This window comes from Pseudophryne corroboree, chromosome 2 (genome assembly GCF_028390025.1).
Source record: "Pseudophryne corroboree isolate aPseCor3 chromosome 2, aPseCor3.hap2, whole genome shotgun sequence".
NCBI classification, from domain to species: Eukaryota; Metazoa; Chordata; class Amphibia; order Anura; family Myobatrachidae; genus Pseudophryne; species Pseudophryne corroboree.
In genome coordinates this window covers 2,683,021-2,698,785 of record NC_086445.1, presented here as the reverse complement: position 1 = coordinate 2,698,785, position 15,765 = coordinate 2,683,021, and positions in this window count along the sequence as shown.

Below are 15,765 nucleotides of genomic sequence, written 5' to 3'. Positions count from 1 at the left end.
TGACACCCAGACATTATACCAACCAATGCTACAGCACTCTCACCTGATGAAGGCAGCATAGTGTGGGGTATGGCCCATGTAATGTACTTATCTGTAACAGGCAGCCTGTGCAAGAAGAAGATAACTGATAGCATCAACTGAGGAGGACACTGCTGCTGACATCTGACACCCAGACATTATACCAACCAATGCTACAGCACTCTCAGCTGATGAAGGCAGCATAGTGTGGGATATGGGTCATGTAATGTACTTATCTGTAGCCAGCAGCCTGTGCAGGAAGCAGATAACTGATAGCATCAACTGAGGAGGACACTGCTGCTGACATCTGACACCCAGACATTATACCAACCAATGCTACAGCACTCTCACCTGATGAAGGCAGCATAGTGTGGGATATGGGTCATGTAATGTACTTATCTGTAACAGGCAGCCTGTGCAAGAAGCAGATAACTGATAGCATCAACTGAGGAGGACACTGCTGCTGACATCTGACACCCAGACATTATACCAACCAGTGCTACAGCACACTCACCTGATGAAGGCAGCATAGTGTGGGTTATGGGTCATGTAATGCACTTATCTGTAACAGGCAGCCTGTACAGGAAGCAAATAACTGATAGCATCAACTGAGGGGGACACTGCTGCTGACATCTGACACCCAGACGTTATACCTGCCAGTGCTACAGCACTCTCACCTGATGAAGGCAGCATAGTGTGGGGTATGGGTCATGTAATGTACTTATCTGTAGCAAGCAGCCTGTGCAGGAAGCAGATAACTGATAGCATCAACTGAGGGGGACACTGCTGCTGACATCTGACACCCAGACATTATACCAACCAATGCTACAGCACTCTCAGCTGATGAAGGCAGCATAGTGTGGGATACGGGTCATGTAATGTACTTATCTGTAGCCAGCAGCCTGTGCAGGAAGCAGATAACTGATAGCATCAACTGAGGAGGACACTGCTGCTGACATCTGACACCCAGATATTATACCAGCAAGTGCTACATTACTCTGTCCTGATGAAGGCAGCATAGTGTGGGATATGGGTCATATATGTTAAAGTCAAATTACTTTCTAACAATTATTTAAAATCCAGCTCTAATATAAACTGCAGACGCCAGGCACATCTTATTACCATGTGCTATGAATGTGCACTATACAACGCAAAACACTACATCCCATAAGAGGAAACAATACATCCACACATTATCTGAGTTCCAAAGCTCATTGATGTATATATTTGTTATTAAAAGGATATGTATTCAATATATGACAATGTACAGTGTGTATATATATATATATATATATATATATATATATATATATATAGTTACATGGTTACAATTTACACAGGAAGCAGTTATTACAAACTAATTCATTACAGACACAGCCAGCAATACAATTACCATCTCCCTCAATGCACTTTATGCACTGATCGCTCCAGTTCCTCCATCTTTAACTATGCCTCAACACCAGCTAACATTAGCAAAGTATTACCAACACACCATCTCGCTCAGGACCCAGGGGAAAAACAAGAAGCTCTTCTATGCGGCATCAGCTATATCTCTGAGACCGTTGGGGGTATACAGATCTCTTGCTATTGGTCTAGGGGAGGGAACTTTCTAATTCATGATGAGTCACTGGTCAGTGTGAGGGCTTTTGTTCAAGATTGCTGGTCTCTGGTTACCTGTCCATCACATGCTCCTTTGAATATATCTTTTGTTCCAGTAAAAGTGACTTCATATTCCTACATTTAGTCATATCTACTCATGGCAATGTGCTACAACCTAATCACAGGCATCAAATGAATCTACACATTAATCTGGTTACTTTGATACCAAGCACAACATGTCCATCTTGCTCCGCTCCAATAATACACATACATGACGTTACTCCATTATATAATTTGAAACCTTATGATGTCTGGTGCTTGTAATGTTTAATTTTATGTGCTGTATGAAATATGTGTTGAATATATCTTTGTGGCATGTCCGTGTAAATGCGTATTTTACCATATATTGCTGTGCGTGCTGTGCATATTCGCAAGCATAGCTACTCATAATGTGTGGAGTCTGTATGTTCTCTCTATGTAATATTTTTTACTTCAACAGTCCACCCTTTGGCAGTAAACAATAACTGCCATAAATTTTTAACATAAGAAAAATATTTCAGACAATAATCAGTGACCTAGCCACACATATGTATTCATTTCACAAATCAGACACTTGACTATATTTGGGGAAGACAGGGAGGAGGACGAGACATCCTCTATATGCACTCGACAGTCACAGGACCACTGGTTGGGTGTGGGACAACATTCAACCTATAGAGTATGCTGGGACAGTGCTATGGCCTATGATGTCTGATTTGAACGAACATCTCACACATACATGTACCTACGTCTTTGTACACTGATATCGTACAGGTTTTGGATACCTGCGCTCACCCTCTATTTGGTGTTTGTATGTGAGAAATGATGTATCTCTATGATCTGTAAATACCTTTATAAGTTACAATGCTTAGTATTACAGATGGTACAATAATTCATATATAATTGATGATATTGTGATTACACATAAATGCCCTTATAGTAACATGCATATTGTGTGAACATCCGATGTATAGGGAAATTAAACACAAGATGAAATAAAATATGGTATTGCCGCTTGATGAATATCCTAAAAAAAAAAAGTCTTGTGAGAAAAGTAGTGTCTTTGTTCCAGATATATAGGAGTCAGTCTTTATCTGTAGGGATTTCCTTTCCCCTCAGTGTGAGTCTAAACAGTGTCCCCAGAGGCGGTTCTTTTGTCAATAATTGATCGTAGGTGGAGGTCGTGTTCTGGGAGGCCGGCGTCCCGGCCTTCCAGGTGCAACTTACCCTCACGATGTGATGTTTAGTTCTCTTTGTTCACTTTGTGGTGAGTGATGATGTGGCCACTTGCGCTGTTTCCGCTGTATCCGTCCCCGGTGGTGTTCCTCAGCAGACAGGGCTGGAAGCCTTCCTGGCTCTGCTGCTAGGCTGCCGGGTCCCGCCGGAAGCCGCACTGAACAACCGGAAGTTGCGTTGCCGCAATGCTCAGCTTCTTCCTATGTCCTGTGCGGTCTCAACGGCCGCTCCACTCGCCGGCCGGCGAGGAGTCTTGTGGATGTAGTTTGCGGTGATGTGCTGGCAAACTTGAGGTGTCTGCATGGATCTGTTTCCAACCGGTTTCGGCCGCAACTGGCCTTCTTCAAGGATTCAGAGTGCTGTCCCATGGGGTTCTTTTATTGGTCTTTCTGACCAATCGGATGCGGTGGGTGTGGTTCCAAATGGGTGATTGATGTTGTGGTGGGTGTGGTTTCCAAATGGGTGATTGATGTTTCCATGGAAATGCTTCACTTAGTGCATCTGTTCATTTCAAACAGTAGTGTGCCAGACTTTTTTACTTTTATGGTATGGTATTTGACGACAACGTGTATGTCCCATATATAGATAGTGGTTTCTTGGTCATATGTATCAACATACATGAATAGTAGTTCTACGGTTAAGTAGAGATATAATTTTCTACAAACATATCACATTTGCATATGTATTCATATCTATGTATAAGTGGATATGGGTGTCTGGTTTTCCAGTGTCCGATAGTGTGCTCCAACCTGTAATGATTATTTGATAGTATGCTGTTGTTAAAGTCAATGTTGAGACCTTTCGGTGCCATGGTTTTGAGATTAAAGATCCATTTTAATTCGTTCCTATCCAATATTTTATTGAAATCCCCACCTCTCCAATTTCTGAGTGGTTTCTCTATTGCTATGAAGAACAAAGTGGTGGGATTTGCCCCATGTACTTCTTTGTAATGTTTTGATACGCTGTGGTTCTCATATCCAATTTTGATGTTTCTTATATGTTCATATATCCTATTTTTTAATGGTCTGATGGTTCTGCCTATATATTCTAGCCCACACGGGCATCTCAGTAGGTATATCACCCCCTTACTTTCACATGAGACTTCATGTCTGATTTTGAATGACTCATTTATCGTGGAGGAGTGGAATTCCTCTATTCTCTTTGTGGTGGTCTTGTGTGTGATCTTGCAGCCTGAGCATTTCCCACAATAGTGAAAGCCCGTATGGTGTTCTGTGTATGGTAACGTAGTTTGTACCTTTGCTGATGGTTTGAGATGGTTCCTTACCAATTTCTGCTTAATGTCAGGGGCTTTCCTGTAGACTATGTGTGGTCTGTCATCCAAGATTTTATTAAGGTCCTCATCTTTCCTTAGTATACTCCAATGTGTTTGCAGTGTCTTCTCTATTTGTTTGGCTGCTCTGTTATATTGGGTTATGAAGTAGGTCCTCTCTCCTGGGGAATTCCGTGGTTTAGTTTTGTCCTGTAGTAGTGTTTGTCTGTCTAAGTGTAATGTTTCTGCAAATGCTTTGTCTACCAGTTCGGGGGCGTATTTCTTTTCCAAGAATTGGTCCCCCAACTGTTTCCCTTGTGTCTTGAAATCACCCACATCTGAGCAATTTCTCCTAATTCTCATGAATTGCCCCTTAGGTATGTTTTGAAGCCATGTGTTGTGGTGTCCACTGGTTGCTAGGATGTAACTGTTGACATCCACATCCTTCCTGAATGTTTTTGTCTGTAATGAATTGTCTTTAATGAAGATTTCCAAATCCAGAAATTCAACCTTCTCCTTGCTAGTGTGAGTTGTGAATGTGAGATTCCTGTCATTGTTATTCATGTGTTGGATGAATGAATTCAGGGAGTCCTGTGTCCCTTTCCAGATGAAAATTATGTCATCAATGTAGCGCCGCCATAGGACGAGGTTGGCGCCAAAGTCATGCCCTCTCCATATGTTCTCTTCCTCCCATTTGCCCATGAAGAGGTTGGCATAACTTGGCGCCACCCTCGATCCCATAGCGGTCCCGGTCATCTGCAGGTAGTAGGTGTCGTTGAACCACACATAGTTATGGTTCAGTATGAATTCGGTGGCTGTGACAATAAAATCAGTTTGTTCTGGATCCAGAGTACCGTCTGCCTGTAGAAAATGTTTTATGCTTTCAAGCCCTTGGTTGTGTGCAATTATTGTGTATAGTGTTGTCACGTCACTGGTCGCCAGCCAGTAATCTGGTTGCCACTCTACCGTCTGTAATGTTCTAATTATGTCCGTGGTGTCCCGTATGTATGATGGCAGGTTTTTTACTTTCTCTTTTAAGAACGTGTCTATATATTGTGAGAGGTTTGAGGTGAGTGAGTTGATTCCTGAGATAATTGGGCGTCCGGGAGGGTTTGTCTGATGTTTGTGGATCTTAGGGAGATAGTAAAACACGGGAATGACTGGGTGGTTGTTGGATAGAAATAGAAATTCTTGTTTGTTCAATATACCTAATTCCTGTCCTTGTTTGAGGAATTGATCCAGTTCTTTTTTGTATGTCTGTGTTGGGTCAGTTGGTAGTATCCGGTATGTGTCTGTGTCTCCCAGGATTCTCAATGATTCCTGAATGTAGTCTGTTTTGTTCAGGACAACTATGCCCCCCCCCCCCTTTGTCTGCTGGCTTAATTATTATGTCCTTGTTTTTCTCCAGATCTCTCAGTGCCTTGGTTTCATTATTGGTGAGGTTATTGCTTCTATGTGTTCGTGTCCTTATGTTCTCCTGATCCAATTTGTCTAAGTCCTCCGTCACGAGGGCTTCAAAAGTTTTAATGTAGTGGTTCTTGAGGTGGCTGGGGTAAAATGTGGACTGGGGGTCTATGTGGTGTGTGGGTGTATTTATCCATGTCCCTGTCATTGGCATTTCTGATAACTGGATTACTGGCAAAATATTTCTTCAGTGTCAGTTTTCTTACTTTAATCTCAAAACCATGGCACCAAAAGGTCTCAACATTGACTTTAACAACAGCATACTAGTCAAATAATCATTACAGGTTGGAGCACACTATCGGACACTGGAAAACCAGACACCCATATCCACTTATACATAGATATGAATACATATGTAAATGTGATATGTTTGTAGAAAATTATATCTCTACTTAACCGTAGAACTACTATTCATGTATGTTGATACATATGACCAAGAAACCACTATCTATATATGGGACATACACGTTGTCGTCAAATACCATACCATAAAAGTAAAAAAGTCTGGCACACTACTGTTTGAAATGAACAGATGCACTAAGTGAAGCATTTCCATGGAAACATCAATCACCCATTTGGAACCACACCCACCACAACATCAATCACCCATTTGGAACCACACCCACCGCATCCGATTGGTCAGAAAGACCAATAAAAGAACCCCATGGGACAGCACTCTGAATCCTTGAAGAAGGCCAGTTGCGGCCGAAACCGGTTGGAAACAGATCCATGCAGACACCTCAAGTTTGCCAGCACATCCCCGCAAACTACATCCACAAGACTCCTTGCCGGCCGGCGAGTGGAGCGGCTGTTGAGACCGCACAGGACATAGGAAGAAGCTGAGCGTTGCGGCAACGCAACTTCCGGTTGTTCAGTGCGGCTTCCGGCGGGACCCGGCAGCCTAGCAGCAGAGCCAGGAAGGCTTCCAGCCCTGTCTGCTGAGGAGCACCAACGGGGACGGTTACAGCGCAAGTGGCCACATCATCACTCATCACAGAGTGAACAAAGAGAACTAAACATCACATCGTGAGGGTAAGTTGCACCTGGCAGGCCGGGACGCCAGCCACCCAGAACACGACCTCCACCTACGATCAATTATTGACAAAAGAACCGCCTCTGGGCACACTGTTTAGACTCACACTGAGGGGAAAGGAAATCCCTACAGATAAAGACTGACTCCTATATATCTGGAACAAAGACACTCCTTTTCTCACAAGACTTTTTTTTTTTTTTTTTTAGGATATTCATCAAGCGGCAATACCATATTTTATTTCATCTTGTGTTTAATTTCCCTATACATCGGATGTTCACACAATATGCATGTTACTATAAGGGCATTTATGTGTAATCACAATATCATCAATTATATATGAATTATTGTACCATCTGTAATACTAAGTATTGTGACTTATAAAGGTATTTACAGATCATAGAGATACATCATTTCTCACATACAAACACCAAAGAGAGGGTGAGCGCAGGTATCCAAAACCTGTACGATAACACTAGCCCTAGAGTCTGGACAACTCTCCAGATACCAGCAGCCCCCTTGAACAAGATACACACACTGTGCGCTCCACGCAAACCCCTTGATTCTTTGTACACTGATGTTTGGATTCGATTGAGGTTCTGCTGGGTAGAGGGAGAAAACACAAACAAATCGTGACAGTGATATATAAAATTTTCATGATTTACATTCCTATCATTCCCTAAACATTGTTTCCATTTCTGGAATGTATGCTTGGTCTGTTTCATCATTGAACAAGGGTTATAAGTAGTGTCCTTCCTAGATAACATAAACCTTTCTTCCACATATATTAATGAGCTCTTTATCTGCTATGTGTGAATAGACATTGTCTGATTGTTCCTGATTACCTCCCAATTTCCTGATTTCCTGAAATTGGTGAGATTTAAACATAAATATACAAGAAGAAAAGACAACTCTTTTTCATGAGGCACTCTTAACAGATAATCTAAAACTTAACTTTTATTATTAGAAATTGAACTCACATTAACATACTAACATATAACATATATTCACTATTATTAAGATGTCACTGACTAGGCCTCAAGAGATACTATCTAACATTGCCTTCTGGCTCAGTAAATTTAGTGTGTACCCAATTGTACCACTAATTACATGAGTATCAATAAGTGGTCAATATCCTGCCAAAGATTAATTATAAACAAACCAATCAATCAAGTGTTTATTAAACCATAATCTTTGATGTATTATAACAATTGATGGTTCCCAAGGTTATATATGAGGTATTTAACTTGGCTAACTAGACACACTTCCCAATATTCACTTCCTGACGAAGCCGCCCAGGTGAAACGTGCACGTCGGACACGGACACACAGCGTATATGCACGTCACCCACACTGCTATTGCTGCTTCCAGAAGCGGACCCGGGACCTAGCCGCTGCAGCCTCCGAGTGCAGACTCGGGAATCGGCTTTGAGCCGGACGCCGCCTGCAGCGGCTCCACACGCCGATCCTACTGATTGACTGCAAGCAGAGAATAATGGTCTTTAGACCTGTTTAGCAATTGGATCTGGTGTCCCCTGCACTAGAGTAAAATGCAGAGGGGGAGACCCACAAACAAATGGCTTCCGTTACTCCGCTCCGCTACTACATTCAAGTGAGCCTGACTGTGGGTGGATTTTTATCTTCTAATCCGGGTATACCGCATCAAGTGCAACTTATAAAAGGAAAAAACTGATGTTGGCAAGACTGCAGCAGATAAGTAGAATTATTTTCCTTTTCTAAACCATCAGCAGCAAAACAGCACATAAAAACAGCACATAATTTAACGGATTATTAATTAATTGTAATTATATATTCGGTGACGTGTATACAGGACGCTGTCTGCAAATAGGATGCAATACTCTTATAATGCAAATACGATGCAATTTTGATACTATAACACTGTGCAAATATGATGCAATTTGGATAATACCATTGGACTTGTACCCAGATTAATATAGTCTTTTTCAATTTAAATGACCGCAGTCATATTTTTGGAAAAACACTGTTTTATTTATTACCAACAAAATATATGAGCGCTAATTGACTAGACACTTGGGTACATGAGTTATTACTATATAATCCATGAATACACTCATGAGGATACATTTTGTACCAGCTATATGATTTTTTCTACAATAATTGTTTCTAATTTTTTAATTTTTTATTTCTTTTCTGTGTACTCTCATCGGCTTAACTCATTTATTGAGATACCAACAGCAGAAGCACGCTTTTTTCATTTTGCATAAACGCCCACAGGATCCTCTCATCTTTAATTCGATGTCGGTAGATATGATTGAGGACAGTAGAAATCCTGGGTGTTATTGCATATGAAATCTGTATTTCCTAGAGACCACCTGGTCAATTGTATCAATTAATTATCTGTATTCACAATTTGGATAGGAGGAATATTCGATTATTTAGTTACTCCTCTGTTCCTTTAGATTTTAGAGTGTTTTCTGTGGATGTTACAGTTCTAAATACGACTGAATGGTCATATATGAATAACAACTGTAACATTGTGGTTATTATCATAATCATTATTATTATTATTACAGGTTGAGTATCCCTTATCCAAATATTCCGAAATACGGAATATTCCGAAATACGGACTTTTTTGACTGAGAGTGAGATAGTGAAAACTTAGTTTTTTGATGGCTCAATGTACACAAACTTTGTTTAATACACAAAGTTATTAAATATATTGTATTAAATGGCCTTCAGGCTGTGTGTATAAGGTGTATATGAAACATAAATGAATTGTGTGAATGTAGACACACTTTGTTTAGTACACAAAGTTACAAAAAATATTGGCTATAATGACCTTCAGGCTGTGTGTATAAGGTGTATATGTAACATAAATGCATTCTGTGCTTAGATTTAGGTCCCATCATCATGATATCTCATTATGGTATGCAATTATTCCAAAATACGGAAAAATCCCATATCCAAAATTCCTCTGGTCCCAAGCATTTTGGATAAGGGATACTCAACCTGTATTATTATTTTTCAAAGGGCCTATAAGAATCAAGTTATACAGATGCAATTCATTGATTAGGGACCTCTCCCCTGCACTCTCATTAACTTTGCCCTTAATTGGGCAGTATAAGTTAACAGCAGATACAGGTCTTGGGATTGGTGCGTGTGCTTCAGGTGGTTCTCTCATTGGGAATTCGATGCTTTCTAGCAGATTACCAAAAGCAGAAACCCGGCATTCAGTCACCTATTTTTCCCCATCTTCCTTCTGACATATTTTTCTGTCTACAATTATATTGTGTCATGTTTTTATTTGGTCAAAAAACTACACGCTTGTGATTGGCTGAAAAACTTGGCCTTACCATATATGAATATTGGGAAGTGTGTCTAGTTAGCCACATTAAATACCTCATATATAACCTTGGGAACCATCAATTGTTATAATACATCAAAGATTATGGTTTAATAAACACTTGATTGGTTAGTTTATAATTAATCTTTGGCAGGATATTGACCACTTATTGATACTCATGTAATTAGTGGTGCAATTGGGTACACACTAAATTTACTGAGCAAGAAGGCAATGTTAGATAGTATCTCTTGAGGCCTAGTCAGTGACATCTTAATAATAGTGAATATATGTTATATGCTAGTATGTTAATGTGAGTTCAATTTCTAATAATAAAAGTTAAGTTTTAGATTATCTGTTAAGAGTGCCTCATGAAAAAGAGTTGTCTTTTCTTCTTGTATATTTATGTGACTTGTTCTTTACAACTTAAGGGAGCACCGCCGGCTTTTTCTACTTATGAGTGTAGTAATTTGTTTTGCCCATAAAGAGGGTAATATTTATCTAAAGTTACTTTTCTGCATTCCGGTTTATTGATATATTATACCTGCAATAGGGTAGCCCAGTGCGCCATCTTTCCCCCACAACCAATTTAGTGTCGCCGAGATTTAAACATACCAAAGATTTATCCATGGTACTGGTGGATCTTAAGACTAGGGGGTCTAGTTATATTATATTCCTTGTCCACCGGTCCCCTCCCCCTTCTGTGTAATTCAAGTACCTCAGCTAACTCTAAAAAAAATATGGCACTAATCCTGCATCTTTTCGTCTTAGAGGTACGTGTGAGCACATCCAACATTCCGTTTGGTTTAAGACCTTACCCACTAGTGAGTGGTAATCACTCAAGGGATGTCTGTCAAATGCTGCCTTATTGCTAGACTGACATCTCTGGATGCTCTCATCTTCAATTATGGGGTCACAATAACTACAAAATACAGTATTCCTCAGACAATAGCCTATCACGTTACCTCCGAACTCCATAACTACTAGACCTTTGATTTTCTCTGGCTTTAACAAACTGATAGGCTAATCCTGGGATCCTATAAGGAAATCACTCCTTCCTCCAGAACCAGTTCCAGTCCCACACTCGACTCCTCATGAAAAACCTTGCTAAAATAGAATGTCCTGAAAAAAATGTTTGTCAGCAAAAAAAAAGAACAAAACAAATCTTGTCCATAGCAAATCAATTACAACGACTGGTCTTTCTGTAATCCTTTAGCACGCTCAGGTAGTGTTCAACAGTGCTGCCTCTCAGTCTTCATGGAACAGACTCTGGTGATACTTTTGTGATCTCACTCCATTTACGAATTCCTTCCGGACTACCGACTTTCCTGCAATGGGAATCGTGGACCCAAGTCTCTCTCTAGGCTACTTTCACTGGGATCGTGTTGTCAACAAAACTTGGCATGGTCCTTCCCACCTGTCTATTAGGCAACCTGAGCGTAAGAACAATCACACAGTCTCTTGGTTCACAATCAAGACAGTATTTGGCATGTCAGGAATCAACAGTTTCAAGTTCTTTTGTCAAGTTCTCAAATGCTGGCTCATCTCGATAAGGTACTGTACTGTCACCTCATTGATGTATTTCTGATCATGGTGCGGATCAATCATGACATGAGGTTGTCTTCCAAAAAAAAAAAAAAAATTTCAAAGAGGGTGATTCATTAAGTGAAGATCTGGGAGTGGTTCCGATGCTATATAATACTAGTGGCAGTGTCTATGACCACAATAGTCCAATTTCAAGCTTTGCTCCTACTCCTAGGTGTACCATATCTACAAACAAATTTCTGCACAATTTTATTTGCGTAAACACAGCAGCATCCGTGGCAGCAGGAAATGCCTCTACCCAGTTTGAGAAAACATCAGTGCACACCAATACATAACAATAACTGCTAAAGGGTGTTAACTGTATGAAGTCGATTTGTATACCTGAAAAGGTCCGTCTGCAGGAGGGATATGGGATGGCTCTGTTAGTACTACCTTACCAAATGTTCTTCTTCATGCAAGTAAGACAGGTCATTACTTTCCTGCTTGCCTGAGAAGAGAACCCTGGTACACGCCAGTAAGCTCTTACCAATTTGCACATACCTTCCTTACCCTAGGTGAGTCAGACCATATGCCACCTCAGCTAGGCTTGGGAGATACATCCTGGAGTCCACTGGCTTACCTTGTCCATCTCTCCAGAGTCCTGGGGACTCCTAACCATACCCCTTCGACTTTCAGACCTCTTTTTCCTGTAGGGAACACAAATTTGTATCATAATTTAACTGTTGTGTGTTTGCAATGCAGAGTACCATGATCGTAACTCAAAAAAATAAAATAAAAAAAAAACATCTCTAGAGGAGAGAAAGAAGAAGAAAATATCAGGTCTGCGTTCACCAACAGGCATGTGAGTGTCTATACAAAATTTCCCTTCACCAGTATTCTCATCCTTCCTCCACTCTTTGTGCATGACAAGGCACACTGCAGTAATACTGGAGTTATCGTGCTGGTGAGATATACTGGGTTCGGGCAGAACTCTGAAGGACCAATTAGGCATGTAGTGTTTGAACTGTGATCGGGTCAATGTATTGTACCCTCCTGTAGGTGAACATAAAAGATGAAGAGGAAACTATGGAGAAACAGAATAGAGGTTGGTGACAGATGAGTTTGTAGAGGTGGAGGGGATTTTATTAAAATGACAACTGGATTGGGCACTACGGGGAATTGATTAACTACTTGGTCTACCCCCCTTAAAGCTTGTGCATGCTGCGTCACTACTGGGACTACTTTAGCCATCAATCCAGTGTCCTGTCCATCCTAAGTTCAAAGGGAACCTGGTATCTGTGAGATAATTTCCTCTGCCTGTGATGGACATGAATCTAGAACAGTGGAATGCAACATTAGTCTTTGAGGGTTGTCTAATATATCTTGTACCTCCTGTGCATGACACACTGCATTTTACACAACAAATCTCTGCCGAGTAGATTAGTCAGAGCCGTTGCAGCCAACAGAAAAGAATGTTTGGTTTGCAAGGGCCCTATCGCAATCTCTGCAGGTCTACTCAAAGGGTATTGCTGCACCTTTCCCGCTCCTCTCATTTGCCGAATTAGTGTTTACCAGTGATCTTATCCAGACGGAGAATTTTCTAGTACAGTTCCACTGGTCTCAGCCACTTCCCCTGCAGGCTACTGCTCTTCATTTACCGGTTGGATACTCCTCTGAGTGCATGAGAAATGACTGAAACCAGTCAGGTCACCTTCTCCTCCTAAATAAAACTTTGACATTCATTAGTACATATATAGGTTACATTCATATTTTTCATATTTTTCATATTATTATTTTCTATAGTTTGTATGCTGGCAGTAACTGCTTCCTCATCTACATATGGTGGTGTATTTGCTTTCTCTTTTTTTTTTGTTTATTGTTGCTACAAGTTCAAACAGTTCTTATATTTCCGTTCTTGTCTGATATGACTTTGGTTAAACATACTACCTGCAATACCTCAGGATCAAACTCACCAACCCTAGGGAATGATGCCCTATCCTAAGCAGTCATACATACCCATTCATTGCAAAAAGCCTCCGCGTGTGGACCATACTTCCCACACTTTATCAACCTTGCTGACCCCTTGGGCCGCACCTCTTCTGTCTGATCCCTGGCTGCTGAACGCCCTCCGCTTGTGCAATTGGATCCCATTGCGGACTTTTTAAACACAATACTCAACTGCACAACGAAAAGACGGTGAAAGTTCTCTGAGTGCTTTACACCCAATCCTTCTCCGCTGATGTACCACGACTCACTCCAATAGTGACCACCGCATACCCAGTGAGGACCCTATCAGCAACTGGCTTCTATTTACTGGAATTTGTGTAGGGAAAGAAACATACTATCGATCCCCCTTTCCAGTGAACGTCTCACCTTGGACAATTTCTTCCTGAGAGAGACAGCGAAAAAACTTCCTTCTACTATACACAAATCACGTTGCGTATGCTCTACACGACGCGTATGATAATGCAATTTACGCAAAAGCACGCAAACTGGTATCGTATACACAAATGCGCGGTCCAATCGCACAGCATATAGATACTTGTTATCTATCCGCCCTGCGATCAATGGAGTCGAATTCACAAGCTGCGCTTCTCAACCGGAGCGTAACACAAAACCTTAACTTCAATTCACAATTCTATACTCTATCACGCTCCTGTGCAAGTCTCCTCACGACTTGCGTACTTCTCTATTATTAACGTAAGTCAGCCGACCTTACGCCACCAAGCCTCTACAAACTCAGTGTCCCCATAGTATACCGATTTCCAGGTTCAATACATCCACTCCTACTTTCACTCACTCAAATACACAATGTTTTTCTTTTCTGTACAGAAAATATCACTCCCTTTGACTAGAAGTCTTATCCCAGAGGTAGTACAGTTTAAACAAAGTGTTATAATAATCTGCTGTTGAAATCGGATAGTTATGTGCTATAGTATTAAATGTATTCTATCCAGCCTTAAATTGAACTGCTATTGTGCGGTTATAATTTGCGCTCGCAACTCTAACCACGTGTACAAACGTGCGTTCGCAATTCAATAAACTACACTATCTCGATAAATGTGAGCAAAAAAAACTACTATTACTCACTAGCACATCACACACTTGTATTTTACAATTACTCCCTTAACACACTATCAAATATATATATAGCAAACAAATGTATCGGATTTCACACAGATCTGTAATTACTGCAATAATCTATAATTTAAATGCTATGATTCAGATTGGATAGCTATCTTGCAGTACATACACTGATATAAATATACACATAACTATAATAATAATATTATATATATATACACTATATACTGCACTTCTATGAAACACCTTCATATGTATTCGTGGCCACACTGAATGACTGTAGCTTCTATCAGGGCCTCTATGATTTGCATATCAAAGATATTTGCCTTGCTTGTACAAGAAAGTAGTTACACAAGTTAATTAACATTTCAATGGCTATCCTACCCTAGCAAACAGAGTCAACAAGTCCTGGGAAAGAAAAAAAAAATCTTCTTTTTTTCTTTTTCTGTGTGTAATTCCCTTACATCAAGTATTCAATTTTCTCACCATTAACTCTCACTAGGCACAATTGAAACTATTTGTAATTGACAATGGCATGGGTTAAATAAATTCATTGGTAACTCATAAATGGTGCTGAATTTGTAGATATGTGTTGTTTCTTTGTGACAAAGGAAACTGATTGTTTTAACAAGACTGAAAGTCAGCTATTTAGAAAGTTGGATAAAGTGACCTTCCTAAAATGGCCACTGTTCCTCCCCCTTTCACATCCATGTGGCTATAACAAGATGGTGGACAGGCCATGTGGCTTGCCCAAAATGGAGGACAGACCATACGGCTCTTTTGTCACAAAGAAATCACACTCTATACAGGCACCAAAAGTTACTTTAGGCCTGGGTTCAAAAGTATACGAATTTGCCTCAGCATGCTAACACAGCTATATTATGGCTATGCACCAACTTTTAAATGTTCTTTAAATTTACTTAACAGATAAACAATCCAATCTGAATCAAACACAGTATGTCTTATTTGAACTTTGTTTTGCAACAATAAAAATACGCTGTAGTATTTAAAATATTGTGAGAAACACGCTGTCCCTTGAATTTCATATCAGCGCCTTACTCATAACACAGCAAAACAAATGGATGTGATTCGGCAGCATGACGATGCGTCCATCATTAGCTGGTAGACCACAGCGGCGCTTGTACAGTGCATCATTAATAATGTGATATCGCGGACGCAG